The sequence below is a fragment of the Ranitomeya imitator genome, chromosome 2 (assembly GCF_032444005.1).
Source record: "Ranitomeya imitator isolate aRanImi1 chromosome 2, aRanImi1.pri, whole genome shotgun sequence".
NCBI classification, from domain to species: Eukaryota; Metazoa; Chordata; class Amphibia; order Anura; family Dendrobatidae; genus Ranitomeya; species Ranitomeya imitator.
Genome location: NC_091283.1, coordinates 308,943,102 through 308,958,890, shown reverse-complemented (window position 1 = coordinate 308,958,890; position 15,789 = coordinate 308,943,102). Strand labels below are relative to the sequence as shown.

At 45.7% G+C, this 15,789-nt stretch overlaps 1 pseudogene; it reads left to right on the top strand.

The window, feature by feature from the left end:
* LOC138666459 (zinc finger protein 420-like) overlaps positions 1 to 15,789 on the top strand; it is an 88,857-nt pseudogene that overhangs the window by 41,356 nt on the left and 31,712 nt on the right.

Below are 15,789 nucleotides of genomic sequence, written 5' to 3'. Positions count from 1 at the left end.
CTGCTGGGTCCTTCTCTCCCCTCCCCCGTGGTGAGCGAAGTTGACTCGCCCCCTTCCCCTGTGAGATCCCTTACAAAGACTCTTGGAGGATGACGTCGGGATAATTTTTTTGACAATTTTATAAAGATTGTGATGGAGCCCTCTCCCATGACTACCTCCTTGGGCCACGTTACATTTTGCTGCATTGTGAATATCTGTCTACAGATGACCACAAACAGCCTACATTTGTCCAAGAATTCATGGAAACACCTGTCATGACTGTGGAAGAGATTTATGTGACCAGAAGGAAAACTCATTTCCATCTGGCTAATCATTACTCGGACGTGTCTGCTCTTCGCCAGTCGTTACACTGGCTACCCATTCATTACAGGATACAATTCAAAGTACTTGTTCTCACCCACAAAGCTCTCCACAGTGCGGCACCCCCTTACATCTCCTCCCTCATTTCTGTCTATCGGCCTAACAGACCACTGCGCTCTGCAAATGACTTTCGACTAACCTCTGCACTAATCCGTACCTCCCACTCCTGACTCCAAGACTTCTCCCGTGCTGCGCCAATCCTCTGGAATGCTCTACCCCAAGATATTAGGACCATCCACAATTTGCATAGGTTTAGGCGCTCACTCAAAATACATTTGTTCAGAGTGGCCTATCACGTTCACTAATCAGTCATTTTATGTTTGTGTGTGTGTGTAGCCCATTCACTATCCCTATCTATTCCCCAACCCCTGAAGATGGCTGGACCATCATTGTAAATACATCATTGTAAATACACACCTGTGCTTTGTATCTCCCCCACCTCATTGTAGATTGTAAGCTCTCATGAGTAGGGTCGTCTTATTTTGCTTTAATTACTGTATTGTTAATGTTGTTACTTATGACTTTTGTGTTTGAAACTGTTAAACTGTAAAGCGCCGCGGAATATGTTGGCGCTATATAAATAAAGATTATTATTATTATTATTAGATGATACTGACATGAGACAATGAGAAATAGAACAAGATGGGAAAAAGCAAGAACTTAACTTGAAGGAAAGAAACAATTTTCAAAACAGTGGGACTCCTAGACTGATACAGCCTATGTACAAGGGCTGCCAAAAAATAGAGCGAGGGACTGCAATATATGTATGTAATTTTATATCTGCACTAGATTCAATCCCTCCCTTGTTATATGAACAAGTAGCAAAAGAGCACTTAGTTTATAGTCAATAATGGTGATCTAGTCCTGTACAAGGATAATAGATAAACAAGCGTGCTTCACCTATTCAATCCCCTGCAGCTGTAGTAAAAAATATAAAAGAAATCTAATAAATATATAAATGTCTATTAAAAAGTATCACATGAGGACCATAAAACACCTGCTTACAGTATGACTAAGGTGAATTTACCTGATGCGCCTAGGCGTATGATTCACTCTTCTGATCCTTTGATGTTACCATTCCAAAAATCCGTATTAGGAGGTCATAAATATCTCCTTGCGGTGTAAGGACTGTGGGCGCTGCCCCGGCCTGCGGCAGAACACCCCTAAGTAGTTGCCAACGTGGAGTAAATGAACGCTGCGCTTGTGTAGCCACTCGGTTTACTGTAGGTACAGGACCTTGTGTGATTGCTCACGTGAATGGCTAAGGAGAGCGCGGTGGACCAATTCCTACGCGTTTCGGAATAGACGTATTCCTTCCTCAGGGATGGTCCATAGAAGGATGTCTGTACCTATATCTCCAGCGGCGATCACCTGACCTATTTATGTATTGAATGCAAACAGCTCAATTTCGCTGTTGAGACCTTTAGGCATCAAAGTGTCCAATTCAAATATCATCTCGCTTTCTTCCCTTGACATTTGCTGAATATATTTACCTTTTCTCCAGCTTTTATGAATAATGGTACCTTTTATTGAACATCCATGATGAGTCACACAATGTTTTGATAACGGAGGGCCTAGGAATTTATTGTTAATGTTCTGTAGATGTTCTTTTATTCTTACATGAAGGGGACGTTTCGTTCTCCCTGTATCTAGTTTATCACAAGTGCACTTAATTGAATAAATGACTCCTTCTGTATTGCATGATATATAGTCTTTAATTGACCAGTCCATAGTACCATTAGAGATCGAGAATTGTTTTTTTGTCTTAAGTTGCTTGCAAGGTTTGCATTTTAAGCACGGAAAAAGCCTGAGCACTTGTAATGAAAAGAATACGTTATTGGAACATGGAGGTTTGGGACAGTAGGAGCTATTTTATTGCCCAGATTGTTGGCCTTTTTATAGATAAATCTTGGACGTTCAGGTAACTTTTCGCCAATGATCTTGTCCTCCTTTAAAATATCCCAATGTCTATTTACTATGTTTCTAAGGAGGTGAGGATTTGCATTAAATTGCGTGATGATTGGAACATCTTGGAAAAGAATAGATGTAGCCCGAAAAAAGGACTTTTGGTTTTAACTTGCAGCAGCAAGGACTGTAAAGGTACCTTCACATTTAGCGACGCTGCAGCGATCCAGACAACGCGCTGCAGCGCTGTTTGGTCGCTGGAGAGCTGTCACACAAGACCGCTAAGTCTTCTGGGTAATTTCGCAATGCATCTCTGGGAACAGAAGATGGCGGCAGCCACTCGCGCATCGTCGGATGCCGGAAGGTGAGAATAGCAGGTTTGTTTGTTTTTTTATTATTTTTAACATGACATCTTTTTACTATTGATGCTGCATAGGCAGCATCAATAGTAAAAAGTTGGCGACACACAGGGTTAATAGCAGCGGTAGCGGAGTGCGTTACCCGCAGCATAACGCGGTCCGTTACTGACGGCATTAACCCTGTGTGAGTGGTGACTGGAGGGGAGTATGCAAAGTATGCAAAGAATCGGTACTGCGATGGGAACTCTGGAAGCATGTATGAGTCGCCCGCCAGGGCAGTGGGGTACTCGGTACCGGGTCTGGTTGCAATTAAAGGGGTGGTCACGGTGGCAGTGACCCGGTCTGTGGCCCTGGGTGCCCAAGTTAAGGGTAAAGTCTTAAAAGGGATTATAGGAATAAAGTTTGTGTTCGTGACGCCACCTGTGGTTCTCGGTCAGAAGGGACTGACGCTGCTTAAAGGGGTCCCCTGGGGCGATGTTACTGCAGCAAAGATGGTGACGCTTCCCACAGGTGAAGCGGGATCCCCAGGGTTTCCGGTGTGTTTGGCAGGGATGGTGAATGCCGGCAAATAAATGAAGGACAAAGGGTTGCAATCTTTACCTGGTTTATTGATGTTGCAGTTAGCCTCAGTCCAGGGTATCGGCAACAGGTGTCAATAGAGTCCAGGCAGCCTAGAAACAAGTGGGAATCCCTTTGACAGGTCAGTTTGGGAGTCTTCCACTTTGTTCTGGTTTCTGGTCCCTTAGTAAATGTGGTTGTCTGACAAGGTACCCTTTTTCTCCTATCCTGGGACAGTACTTGCATGGTTGGCAACTTGAGCCGTTCCCTTGGGGTCTCTGTACACAGTGACTCCAGGCTCTGAATGCTGCTGTACCTCAGGTGTTATTTGGGCAAGTCACTGTTAGCTTCTTGCCCTCAGGTTCTGCCGTGGGACCGGTTTCTCTGCTCTGTCTTAGAGGAGGCCCAATCGCAGCCCTCCTCTATTTCCTGATCACTCCTCTGCTCCTTCTCTGTCTCTTGTCTGCACCAGACTGTCTAACTCCTCCTCCAGACCAGGATGTATATAGGGAAGCTCCCCTTAAACCGGCTTTAGAGCTCCCCCTTCTGCCCTGGAGTCAAAATATGTTGCATGTAAGATTACCTGCCAAAGGGATCCCTCCTGTCTCCAGGCATGACGTTACTTTCCCAGAGAGGAAGGCAGCACCACCGTGGTACATGTGGCACCCCAGCAGTTCAGGTACGTTTGCTAATCTTTTTTTGGCAGTTTTCCAAGAGAAATATGTCTATTCTGATCAAAACAGTTTTTTGAAACACATCAAATTATATATGCAATTTGTGGATGACATGTTCATGGTGTGGCATAAAAGCAGTGAGGATTTCCAGAGATTCGTGGAGTTCCTCAATCTATCCAACACCATGAACATGAAATTCACTTCCAATTTTGGAGGTTTATCCCTTGAGGTTTTGGATGTTAAAATTCACATCAATCAGGGTACAATCACCACGGAAGTTTATCGCAAGCCTACTCAACGAACTCCCTTCTACATCCTAATAGTACGCATCCCCTGCATGTAAAAAAGTAATTACCGTTCAGTCAGTTTCTCAGACTTAAGAGGGTGAATAATAATGTTGAAGGTTTCAAAAAAACAATCTGCTGTGATATATGATAGGTTTAGGGAAAGGGGTACCCCAAAGAATTATTAGATACAGGCTTAGAAAGATCAGAGAATTTGGAGGATTTAACACATGATGGTAGGAGGAGAAAGAAAAATTCCAATGATAGATTTGTATTTTGCTTCAAGTATGTTCAAATGGACAGACAGATTCGTACGACTATTAGGAAAAATTGGCATATCTTGGAACGTGATTCAGATATAGCAGAAATGGCCAATAGGGGACCATTGGTTACTTGTAGGAGAAATACGAGTCTGCAAGATGTACTCCTTCATAATCGCATGAGGGCTGATAAAAAAGACTGGCTGGTTATGGGCACTCGTAAGGCTAGATTCACACTGCGTTGTGTGAACCCGTTTAACGGACTACGTTACACCGCGGCATAACGCGGTGTAACGTAGTTCGTTAACGCCGCCATTACTTTCAATGGCGAGCGCATCGCTAGCGGACGCCCCCAATGGGGAGGACCCTATTTGCCATAGGGTATTTTTTCTGCCTCGTCACTTCCCAGTACCAACAGGACCCGTAGAAGTGAAATGGCCGTCGTCTGATTTTTTTTCTTCCCGTTCTACACCCCTCTGCTGAAGATCTTTTAAATCGTCACAATAAAGATTAGATGTTAGAAACGGTGAGTGCCACCCTTTTTTCTCTTCAGTATATGGATTTATGCAATTGCTTACAGGGTTTGGCACCCGTGAATCCGAAAGGGCGGTGTATTTGATGTGGTAATCACACACGGTGTATATTTGGGCTCAGGTGTTGCAGCGGTGTACGATTCTTTCCTCTATAGTATTGACTTGGTAGGTGTTAGTACTTTTCAGTCAAAGCAACTGAACACATTGTTGGGTTCAACAAAATCACTTTGCAAACTCCTCATTCTACACTAAAACTTCTCTTTGAGAGGAAAATCCCAGGTGTGTCACATCAGAGATTTACTGATTGGTTATTGTCACTGTCTGACAAACAAATTGAGGTAGATTCAGTAGCGTAGCTACCGGGGCAGAGGGTGTGGGCGCTGCGCGCCGATACAGTTACATTGTGCGGCACAGCAGGGAGAATCGATCTCCCTGCTCTGCCGCCCGGCCGCTATGGGCCCCTGAGCAGGCGGGGGGCCCGGTGCCAGCAGTGGGCCCCCCGCCGTCATCGGAAGATCAGCTGTACTGGCATGTAGCCGTTACAGCTGATCGCAATGATGGGAGAAGGAGCACTACGCTCCTTCTCCCAAAATCCCTGTCAGTGCCGGCATCTGATGTCGCCAACACTGACAGCAGGCGCGATTACATCACAGTCCGGCGCCCGCTGTCAGGAGATCAGCGGGAGCAGTGCACGAACCAGGAAGAAGAGAGTTTTTTTTTTTTTTTTTTTAATAGGTGCTGCTGCCTTATTACAGGGTCTGCCTATGGGTGGGGGGTTTGCCTATGGGGGGCTGCCTTATTACAGGGTCTTCCTATGGGGGGCTGCCTTATTACAGGTTCTGCCTATAGGGGTGCCTTATTTCATGGTCTGACTATAGGAGTGCTGCCTTATTACAGGGTCTGCCTATAGGGGTGATGCCTTATTACAGGGTCTGCCTATAGGGATGCTGCCTTATTACAGGGTCTGTTTATGGGGGGCTGCCTTATTGCAAGGTCTGACTATAGGGGTGCTGCCTTATTACAGGGTCTGACTATAGGGGGGCTGCCTTATTACAGGATCTGACTATAGAGGGCTGCCTCATTACAGGGTCTGACTATGGGGGTGCTGCCTTATTACAGGGTCTGTATATGGGGGGCTGGCTTATTACAGGGTCTGACTGTGGGGGCTGCCTTATTTCAGGGTCTGCCTATGGGGGTGCTGCCTCATTACAGGGTCTGACTATGGGGGTGCTTCCTTATTACAGGGTCTGTCTATGGGGGGGCTGCCTTATTACAGGGTCTGACTGTGGGGGCTGCCTTATTACAGGGTCTGACTATAGGGGTGCCTCATTACAGGGTCTGACTATGGGGGTGCTGCCTTATTACAGGGTCTGCCTATAAGGGTGCTGCCTTATTACAGGGTCTGCTTATAGGGGTGCTCCCTTATTACAGGGTCTGACTATGGGGGGCTGCCTTATTGCAGGGTCTGACTGTAGGGGAGCTGCCTCATTACAGGGTCTGACTATGGGGGCTGCCTTATTACAGGGTCTGCCTATAGGGGTGCCTCATAACAGGGTCTGACTATGGGGGTGCTGCCTTGTTACAGGGTCTGCCTATAGGGGTGATGCCTTATTACAGGGTCTGCCTATAGGGGTGCTGCCTTATTACAGGGTCTGTCTATGGGGGGCTGCCTTATTGCAAGGTCTGACTATAGGGGTGCTGCCTAATTACAGGGTCTGACTATAGGGGGGCTGCCTTATTACAGGGTCTGACTGTGTGGGCTGCCTTATTTCAGGGTCTGCCTATGGGGGTGCTGCCTCATTACAGGGTCTGACTATGGGTGGGGGGTTTGCCTATGAGGGGCTGCCTTATTACAGGGTCTTCCTATGGGGGGCTGCCTTATTACAGGTTCTGCCTATAGGGGTGCCTTATTTCATGGTCTGACTATAGGAGTGCTGCCTTATTACAGGGTCTGCCTATAGGGATGATGCCTTATTACAGGGTCTGCCTATAGGGATGCTGCCTTATTACAGGGTCTGTTTATGGGGGGCTGCCTTATTGCAAGGTCTGACTATAGGGGTGCTGCCTTATTACAGGGTCTGACTATAGGGGGGCTGCCTTATTACAGGATCTGACTATAGAGGGCTGCCTCATTACAGGGTCTGACTATGGGGGTGCTGCCTTATTACAGGGTCTGCATATGGGGGGCTGGCTTATTACAGGGTCTGACTGTGGGGGCTGCCTTATTTCAGGGTCTGCCTATGGGGGTGCTGCCTCATTACAGGGTCTGACTATGGGGGTGCTGCCTTATTACAGGGTCTGTCTATGGGGGGCTGCCTTATTACAGGGTCTGACTGTGGGGGCTGCCTTATTACAGGGTCTGACTATAGGGGTGCTGCCTTATTACAGGGTCTGACTATAGGGGTGCCTCATTACAGGGTCTGACTATGGGGGTAACATAGTAACATAGTAACATAGTTAGTAAGGCCGAAAAAAGACATTTGTCCATCCAGTTCAGCCTATATTCCATCATAATAAATCCCCAGATCTACGTCCCTCTACAGAACCTAATAATTGTATGATACAATATTGTTCTGCTCCAGGAAGACATCTAGGCCTCTCTTGAACCCCTCGACTGAGTTCGCCATCACCACCTCCTCAGGCAAGCAATTCCAGATTCTCACTGCCCTAACAGTAAAAAATCCTCTTCTATGTTGGTGGAAAAACCTTCTCTCCTCCAGACGCAAAGAATGCCCCCTTGTGCCCGTCACCTTCCTTGGTATAAACAGATCCTCAGCGAGATATTTGTATTGTCCCCTTATATACTTATACATGGTTATTAGATCGCCCCTCAGTCGTCTTTTTTCTAGACTAAATAATCCTAATTTCGCTAATCTATCTGGGTATTGTAGTTCTCCCATCCCCTTTATTAATTTTGTTGCCCTCCTTTGTACTCTCTCTAGTTCCATTATATCCTTCCTGAGCACCGGTGCCCAAAACTGGACACAGTACTCCATGTGCGGTCTAACTAGGCATTTGTACAGAGGCAGTATAATGCTCTCATCATGTGTATCCAGACCTCTTTTAATGCACCCCATGATCCTGTTTGCCTTGGCAGCTGCTGCCTGGCACTGGCTGCTCCAGGTAAGTTTATCATTAACTAGGATCCCCAAGTCCTTCTCCCTGCCAGATTTACCCAGTGGTTTCCCATTCAGTGTGTAATGGTGATATTGATTCCTTCTTCCCATGTGTATAACCTTACATTTATCACTGTTAAACCTCATCTGCCACCTTTCAGCCCAAGTTTCCAACTTATCCAGATCCATCTGTAGCAGAATACTATCTTCTCTTGTATTAACTGCTTTACATAGTTTTGTATCATCTGCAAATATCGATATTTTACTGTGTAAACCTTCTACCAGATCATTAATGAATATGTTGAAGAGAACAGGTCCCAATACTGACCCCTGCGGTACCCCACTGGTCACAGCGACCCAGTTAGAGACTATACCATTTATAACCACCCTCTGCTTTCTATCACTAAGCCAGTTACTAACCCATTTACACACATTTTCCCCCAGACCAAGCATTCTCATTTTGTGTACCAACCTCTTGTGCGGCACGGTATCAAACGCTTTGGAAAAATCGAGATATACCACGTCCAATGACTCACCGTGGTCCAGCCTATAGCTTACCTCTTCATAAAAACTGATTAGATTGGTTTGACAGGAGCGATTTCTCATAAACCCATGCTGATATGAAGTTAAACAGTTATTCTCATTGAGATAATCCAGAATAACATCCCTCAGAAACCCTTCAAATATTTTACCAACAATAGAGGTTAGACTTACTGGCCTATAATTTCCAGGTTCACTTTTAGAGCCCTTTTTGAATATTGGCACCACATTTGCTATGCGCCAGTCCTGCGGAACAGACCCTGTCGCTATAGAGTCCCTAAAAATAAGAAATAATGGTTTATCTATTACATTACTTAGTTCTCTTAGTACTCGTGGGTGTATGCCATCCGGACCCGGAGATTTATCTATTTTAATCTTATTTAGCCGGTTTCGCACCTCTTCTTGGGTTAGATTGGTGACCCTTAATATAGGGTTTTCATTGTTTCTTGGGATTTCACCTAGCATTTCATTTTCCACCGTGAATACCGTGGAGAAGAAGGTGTTTAATATGTTAGCTTTTTCCTCGTCATCTACAACCATTCTTTCCTCACTATTTTTTAAGGGGCCTACATTTTCAGTTTTTATTCTTTTACTATTGATATAGTTGAAGAACAGTTTGGGATTAGTTTTACTCTCCTTAGCAATGTGCTTCTCTGTTTCCTTTTTGGCAGCTTTAATTAGTTTTTTAGATAAAGTATTTTTCTCCCTATAGTTTTTTAGAGCTTCAATGGTGCCATCCTGCTTTAGTAGTGCAAATGCTTTCTTTTTACTGTTAATTGCCTGTCTTACTTCTTTGTTTAGCCACATTGGGTTTTTCCTATTTCTAGTCCTTTTATTCCCACAAGGTATAAACCACTTACACTGCCTATTTAGGATGTTCTTAAACATTTCCCATTTATTATTTGTATTCTTATTTCTGAGGATATTGTCCCAGTCTACCAGATTAAGGGCATCTCTAAGCTGGTCAAACTTTGCCTTCCTAAAGTTCAGTGTTTTTGTGACTCCCTGACAAGTCCCCCTAGTGAAAGACAGGTGAAACTGCACAATATTGTGGTAATAAGGGGTGCTGCCTTATTACAGGGTCTGCCTATAGGGGTGCTGCCTTATTACAGGGTCTGCTTATAGGGGTGCTCCCTTATTACAGGGTATGACTATGGGGGGCTGCCTTATTGCAGGGTCTGACTGTAGGGGAGCTGCCTCATTATAGGGTCTGACTATGGGGGCTGCCTTATTACAGGGTCTGCCTATAGGGGTGCCTCATTACAGGGTCTGACTATGGGGGTGCTGCCTTATTACAGGGTCTGCCTATAGGGGTGATGCCTTATTACAGGGTCTGCCTATAGGGGTGCTGCCTTATTACAGGGTCTGTCTATGGGGGGCTGCCTTATTGCAAGGTCTGACTATAGGGGTGCTGCCTAATTACAGGGTCTGACTATAGGGGGGCTGCCTTATTACAGGGTCTGACTGTGTGGGCTGCCTTATTTCAGGGTCTGCCTATGGGGGTGCTGCCTCATTACAGGGTCTGACTATGGGGGTGCTGCCTTATTACAGGGTCTGTCTATGGGGGGCTGCCTTATTACAGGGTCTGACTGGGGGCTGCTTTATTTCAGGGTCTGACTATAGGGGTGCTGCCTCATTACAGGGTCTGACTATGGGGGTGCTGCCTTATTACAGGGTCTGCCTATAGGGGTGCTGCCTTATTACAGGGTCTGCTTATAGGGGTGCTGCCTTTTTACAGGGTCTGACTATGGGGGGGGGCTGCCTTATTACAGGGTCTGACTTTAGGGGAGCTGCCTCATTACAGAGTCTGACTATAAGGGCTGCCTTAGTACAGGGTGTGCCTATAGGGGTGCTGCCTTATTACAGGGTCTGACTATGGGGGCTGCCTTATTGCAAGGTCTGACTATAGGGGGGCTGCCTCATTAGAGAGTCTGACTATGGGGGCTGCCTTATTATAGGGTCTGACTATGGGGGTGCTGCCTTATTACAGGGGCTGCCTATGGGGGTGCTGCCTTATTACAGGGTCTGACTATAGGGGTGCTGCCTTATTACAGGGTCTGCCTCTGGGGGTATGCCTTATTACAGGGTCTGACTATGGGGGCTGCCTCATTACAGGGTCTCACTATAGGGGTGCTGCCTCATTACAGGGTCTGCCGCCTTATTACAGGGTCTGCCTATGGGGGTGCTGCTTTATACTACAGAGTCTGCCTATGGGGGTGCTGCCTTATTACAGGGTCTGCCTATGGGGGTGCTGCCTTATACTACAGAGTCTGCCTATGGGGGTGCTGCCTTATTACAGGGTCTGCTGCCTTATTACAGTGTCTGCCTATGGGGGCTGCCGTATGCTATAGAGTCTGCCTATGGCAAGTGCACGGTGGCGGCACAGTGGCGCAGTGGTTAGCACAGCAGCCTTGCAGCGCTGGAGCCCTGGGTTCAAACCCCACCAAGGACAACCTCTGCAAAGAGTTCTCTCTTTGAGTACCTCCGGGTACTCCGGTTTCCTCCCACATTCCAAAGACATACTGATAGGGAATTTAGATTGTGAGCCCCATCTGGGACAGTGATGATAATGTGTGCAAAATGTAAAGCGCTGCGGAATATGTTAGCGCTATATAAAAATAAAGATTATTATTATTATACTATATTGTGGACTATTTGGTGCATTATGCTACTGTATATGGAGGATATTTAGGGCGCCATCATACAATATGAAGATTACATTGTGGGGGTCATTATACATTATTCGAGCCGTCAAACAGTTTGGGGGCTACTAAGGAGTCAGTTTAATGTGTGGGTGTATTACACTGTGTACAAGAGAGCATTATGCTGTGTATAGGGGAGCTGTACAGGGGGAGACTCGGGACTTTATTAAATGTAAAGTGAACACTTATTGTTATAGGGGAACTTAGGTTACTGTTGCCATCAAAGGGGCACACAGGGCATTATTACTTTCTAGGGGCAAAATATGGGCTCTGTTTTCTAAGACAGAGGTCCCCAACTCCAGTCCTCAAGGCCCACCAACAGGTCATGTTTTCAGGATTTCCTTTGCATTGCACAGGTGATGCAATTATTACCTGGGAAAGACTAAGGAAATCCTGAAAACATGACCTGTTGGTGGGCCTTGAGGACTGGAGTTGGGGACCTCTGTTCTAAGGCACTTGCACCTGGCATTACTATATTGTACAGAGTTGCTTTAGAATTTAGAGGGCACAGAGAACCACACAGCAGGTGCAGTAATAGGGACACATACGGCAGCAGCGCCTCAGTATTGGGGTATCAGGGGCAGTAATAGGGACACATATGGCAGCAGCGGCTCAGTATTGGGGTATCAGGTGCAGTAATAGGGACACATATGGCAGCAGCGCCTCAGTATTGGGGTATCAGGGGCAGTAATAGGGACACATACGGCAGCAGCCGCTCAGTATTGGGGTATCAGGTGGAGTAATAGGGACACATACAGCAGCAGATGCTCAGTATTGGGGTATCAGGTGCAGTAATAGGGACACATACAGCAGCAGCGACTCAGTCTTGGGGTAGCAGGTGCAGTAATAGGGACACATACAGCAGCGGCTCAGTATTGGGGTATCAGGGGCAGTAATAGGGACACTGTTATGAAAGGTAATTCAGTACCACAATGGACATAGAGGTTAGTGCACATACAGAGACCTGGCAATAACCCAAAAAATAAGAACGAGCTCTGAGACGTGGGAACTCTGTTGACCGCAATCCCTAATCCTCTCCAACCACACTAGAGGCAGCCGTGAATTGCGCCTAACGCTGCCTATGCAACTCGGCACGGCCTGAGAAACTAGCTAGCCTGAAGATAGAAAATAAGCCTACCTTGCCTCAGAGAAATACCCCAAAAGAAAAGGCAGCCCCCACATATAATGACTGTGAGTAAGATGAAAAGACAAACGTAGAGATGAAATAGACTTAGCAAAGTGAGGCCCAACTTTCTGAACAGAGCGAGGATAGGAAAGGTAACTTTGCGGTCAACACAAAACCCTACAAAAACCACGCAAAGGGGACAAAAAGACCCTCCGTACCGAACTAACGGCACGGAGGTACACCCTCTGCGTCCCAGAGCTTCCAGCAAGCAGAAAAAAACAAATTGACAAGCTGGACAGAAAAAAAACAGCAAACAAATAGCAAAGAGGAACTTAGCTATGCAGAGCAGCAGGCCACAGGAACGATCCAGGAGGAAACAGGTCCAATACTAGAACATTGACTGGAAGCCAGGATCAAAGCACCAGGTGGAGTTAAATAGGGTAGCACCTAACGACTTCACCATATCACCTGAGGAAGGAAACTCAGAAGCCGCAGTACCACTTTCCTCCACCAACGGAAGCTCACAGAGAGAATCAGCTGAAGTACCACTTGTGACCACAAGAGGGAGCTCTGCCACAGAATTCACAACAGGACACATAAGGCAGCAGATGCTCAGTATTGGGGTATCAGGCGCAGTAATAGGGACACATACGGCAGCAGCGGCTCAGTATTGGGGTATCGGGCAGTAATAGGGACACATACGGCAGCAGAGGCTCAGTATTGGGGTATCAGGTGCAGTAATAAGGACCCATACGGCCTCAGCGGCTCAGTATTGGGGTATCAGGTGCAGTAATAGGGACACATACGGCAGCAGCGGCTCAGTATTGGGGTATCAGGTGCAGTAATAGGGACACATACGGCAGCAGAGACTCAGTATTGGGGTATCAGGTGCAGTAATAAGGACACATATGGCAGCAGCGTCTCAGTATTGGGGTATCAGCAGGATGAGAAGGTTGTGCAGGTTGGGAATAGATGATATTAAGGGTCACCAATCTAACCCAAGAAGAGGTGCGAAATCGGCTAAATAAGATTAAAATAGATAAATCTCCGGGTCCGGATGGCATACACCCACGAGTACTAAGAGAACTAAGTAATGTAATAGATAAACCATTATTTCTTATTTTTAGGGACTCTATAGCGACAGGGTCTGTTCCGCAGGACTGGCGCATAGCAAATGTGGTGCCAATATTCAAAAAGGGCTCTAAAAGTGAACCTGGAAATTATAGGCCAGTAAGTCTAACCTCTATTGTTGGTAAAATATTTGAAGGGTTTCTGAGGGATGTTATTCTGGATTATCTCAATGAGAATAACTGTTTAACTCCATATCAGCATGGGTTTATGAGAAATCGCTCCTGTCAAACCAATCTAATCAGTTTTTATGAAGAGGTAAGCTATAGGCTGGACCACGGTGAGTCATTGGACGTGGTATATCTCGATTTTTCCAAAGCGTTTGATACCGTGCCGCACAAGAGGTTGGTACACAAAATGAGAATGCTTGGTCTGGGGGAAAATGTGTGTAAATGGGTTAGTAACTGGCTTAGTGATAGAAAGCAGAGGGTGGTTATAAATGGTATAGTCTCTAACTGGGTCGCTGTGACCAGTGGGGTACCGCAGGGGTCAGTATTGGGACCTGTTCTCTTCAACATATTCATTAATGATCTGGTAGAAGGTTTACACAGTAAAATATCGATATTTGCAGATGATACAAAACTATGTAAAGCAGTTAATACAAGAGAAGATAGTATTCTGCTACAGATGGATCTGGATAAGTTGGAAACTTGGGCTGAAAGGTGGCAGATGAGGTTTAACAATGATAAATGTAAGGTTATACACATGGGAAGAAGGAATCAATGTCACCATTACACACTGAACGGGAAACCACTGGGTAAATCTGACAGGGAGAAGGACTTGGGGATCCTAGTTAATGATAAACTTACCTGGAGCAGCCAGTGCCAGGCAGCAGCTGCCAAGGCAAACAGGATCATGGGGTGCATTAAAAGAGGTCTGGATACACATGATGAGAGCATTATACTGCCTCTGTACAAATCCCTAGTTAGACCGCACATGGAGTACTGTGTCCAGTTTTGGGCACCGGTGCTCAGGAAGGATATAATGGAACTAGAGAGAGTACAAAGGAGGGCAACAAAATTAATAAAGGGGATGGGAGAACTACAATACCCAGATAGATTAGCGAAATTAGGATTATTTAGTCTAGAAAAAAGACGACTGAGGGGCGATCTAATAACCATGTATAAGTATATAAGGGGACAATACAAATATCTCGCTGAGGATCTGTTTATACCAAGGAAGGTGACGGGCACAAGGGGGCATTCTTTGCGTCTGGAGGAGAGAAGGTTTTTCCACCAACATAGAAGAGGATTCTTTACTGTTAGGGCAGTGAGAATCTGGAATTGCTTGCCTGAGGAGGTGGTGATGGCGAACTCAGTCGAGGGGTTCAAGAGAGGCCTGGATGTCTTCCTGGAGCAGAACAATATTGTATCATACAATTATTAGGTTCTGTAGAAGGACGTAGATCTGGGTATTTATTATGATGGAATATAGGCTGAACTGGATGGACAAATGTCTTTTTTCGGCCTTACTAACTATGTTACTATGTTAGGCTGGAATATGATAAGTGAAATGGGTCTTTGTTGTATTCTCTGCAGGTGAGTCGTTGCTGGAAGAAGTTGTCATGTCAGTCTGGGCCAGATGGAAAAGACAGGAAAAATGAACGATTCCATCAGAAAGGACTTCAGCAGTAAGTCATTATCTGTAACTGTGCTGTGATCTGTTATATGTTCTGTAGGGCTGGTATCTACCACTGACCATATGGCGGTAATATCCATATTGGTCTTTATATAGAGATTATCTTGAGCAACAGCGCGGTCATCTGCTGAGGTTCTCCACTATTAGGGTGCATCATCCAGTTGTTATCAAGGTTACCTGGCTAGGGGCCCACTCAGAAGCTTTGCCCCCCATGGACCAAAACCCTAGCTACGACTCTGGGTAGATTATAAGGACAAATATGTTCTTCCTCTGTTGATACAATATGAAGGGCAAACTCTTGATTGTCTACAGTATTTTCAGGATCCTAGTCCATCGCTTTTCAGACGGAAGGCAGAGGTAACAGATTAAACAATTTTTGTAGATGGTTCCAGATTCTATTCAGATGGGTACCATTATTCAGGATATGCCATTTTTTATCTCAAAAGAGGACAGGTTGTGAAACACAAATTGCCGAGTCATTTTTCAGCTCAAAGGACAGAGCTAGAAGCGGTAAAAAATGGTACTACAGCTGAACAAAGCTGATATCAGTGTCCCATTGTAATCTACAGTTATAGCTCTTCACTGGCTTCCATTCCCTCAGTTTAT